The sequence below is a fragment of the Saccopteryx bilineata genome, chromosome X (assembly GCF_036850765.1).
Source record: "Saccopteryx bilineata isolate mSacBil1 chromosome X, mSacBil1_pri_phased_curated, whole genome shotgun sequence".
NCBI classification, from domain to species: Eukaryota; Metazoa; Chordata; class Mammalia; order Chiroptera; family Emballonuridae; genus Saccopteryx; species Saccopteryx bilineata.
Genome location: NC_089502.1, coordinates 95,456,497 through 95,458,858, shown reverse-complemented (window position 1 = coordinate 95,458,858; position 2,362 = coordinate 95,456,497). Strand labels below are relative to the sequence as shown.

Sequence of the window (2,362 nt, the reverse complement as noted above, 5' to 3'; positions counted from 1 at the left end):
TACATATGTTCACACTTAAAAGAGGCCTTTTTATGACTTTTTATCCAAATTTCCAGCATCACCACTCTTGCATTTTGGGGCAATCATTAAGGAAAATAAGGGTTAATTGAACACAAACACTGTGATAATTTACAGTCAATCTGATGACTGAGATGGATAGAGAGGGCCACTAAGTAAGTGATGAGCAGGGAGAATCTATAGCATGGAGATGGTGGACAAAGGGATGAGTCACATCTGGGGCAGGATGGAGCAAGACAGTGCCAGATTTCATCATAATACTTAGAACAATGTGCTACTTAAAACCTATAAATTCTTTACTTCTGGAACTTCCAATTTAATATTTTCAGACTGTGGTTGACTATGGTTAACTAAAACTGTGCAAATGTAAACTATGGATAAGGGAGAACTGTAATTGTAAATTTAGAAGTGGAGAAAAGTATAAAGAAAACAAATCCATATTATTATTTCCCAGAGATAAGATAATCACTATTAAATTGTCTTGACATATGTATAAGGTTATTTGTTATAATATTGTTTATAATACCAGAAGTTTAGAAATAACTAGTATCCTTTAATCAATGATTTATTAAGTAAATTATAATATATGCACATGATGGAATACTAGTTAACTGTAAAAATGCTTTATATACTGAAATAACAAATCAACAAGTTTCATTATTAAATGAGAAAAGCAATGTAAAGAGCAGTAAATGCTACCTTTTCTGAAAGAAAGGGGTGATGATGTATGAAATATATTCATTGGTTAGGATGGATTTTCTTAAGAGAAGTAAAAAAATATGTAAGAAATAGGTAAGTGTGGTTATATAGGATGGGAGAGGTGATGAAGTTAAAGGATTTACATTGAGAGTGAGATTTCTCAATTTCCACACCTTCATTTTGGTTTTTGAAAAGTTAAACTTGTGAACACTATGGAGCTAAAATATAGTCTCACATTTGCTGTCAAATTGAATAAAGAAACATAATTCTTGATTGGAAGTACAATAACTTATCACAGCCAACAATGGGAATTTAAAGTATTCATCTTTTTTGAATGAATGTCTTTATTTTTAGTTTTTAAAATGTTTATTTTATTGAGAGAGAGAGAGAGAGAAACATCAAACTGTTCCTGTATGTGCCCTGACCGGGGATCAAACCAGTACTCTCTGTGGTTTCAGACAATGTTCTAATCAACTGAGCTATCCAGCCAGGCTTGAATACCTTTACTTTTAACAAAGACTGGTGATGGGGTTCAAGACATATCATCCCAAAATATGACCCTTTGCATATTGAATATTTTAAGCTCACCTCTCCTCTCCTCTCCTCTTCTCTCTTCTTTCCTTGGTGCAAGATAGAGTGCAGATGCAGTCTCCCACTATCACAAATTATATTAGTTTCCTACATTTGGGAAAATCTCAAGTGTCAGCACATCCAGAGTGTAATGGATAAGCCTCACCCTGGGAAAACCACCTTCATGATGATCATGTTATCTCTCCTGCCAGATAAGTATGCCTGTTTGTTTTTAGATCAAGAGGAGTAGAGGTAATTTTGTTTTTCATAAAGTAAGATTTGAGTAGGGGTTTAGATGAAACTAAAGTAGATTTTTTGGTAATAAATGCCTTTTTTTTTTTACCAGCTCAAGTATGCTTTATTTTATTCTTTATAACAGAATTAATATAAGTTGAGTTGGGAGGGAGAGAAAATCCATATAATTAAAAGTAAAAAAAAGGGGGGGGAAGAAAACACAGAAAACAAACTCACCCATAATCCATCTATAAGCAACTACCATGGACAATTTGGGCATATCCACCTAGACTACCTTCTAAAAATATATAAATATGTAAAGATATGTTAATTTTCTGTAACACATTTTTTTACAAAAGCTTTGTAAACACTTTTCATGGTAAGAAATACCTATGTTCATCATTTTTGTGTATGTGTGTTTCATTAAAATGCTGTATCATGATTACTTTAACCAAACAATTGGAAACAGCATCTGCAATCATCTATCTCACTTGAATGTACAGCTTCATCTGCTTTGACAATGTGCTGGGGAGGTCAGGAAGAGGCATTCTTGCAATAAGATGAGCAACTGGGGCATGGAAGAGAGAACTAGCAAGAGGGGTTGACTTTGCTCTGCCAGTCGTGATGTATTTGCTCCTTACATTTACCTCAGAAAACCCAAGTTGCTGCTGAATGCTTTGACCCAAAAGAATTATCGCAGGAGAATAGAAATCAATGTGAACCCCATGTGGCGGCTATCAGAAAGAAGGGGACAGCCAACATCTTAACCACATGATGGGGAAAGAAGAGCTCATGCTCATTCAAGTAGGGCTGAGTCAGAAAGGGTGGCCACTATGTGAAA

The 2,362-nt window shown here is 34.6% G+C and overlaps 1 non-coding gene across 1 annotated transcript; it reads right to left on the bottom strand.

Moving 5' to 3' along the window:
* Window positions 1–1,346: 1,346 nt before the first annotated feature.
* On the bottom strand, window positions 1,347–1,507 carry LOC136317899 (U1 spliceosomal RNA). Its single transcript, XR_010727913.1, has one exon. It is a non-coding gene; the product is annotated as a U1 spliceosomal RNA (small nuclear RNA).
* Between the last annotated feature and the right edge of the window lie 855 nt (window positions 1,508–2,362).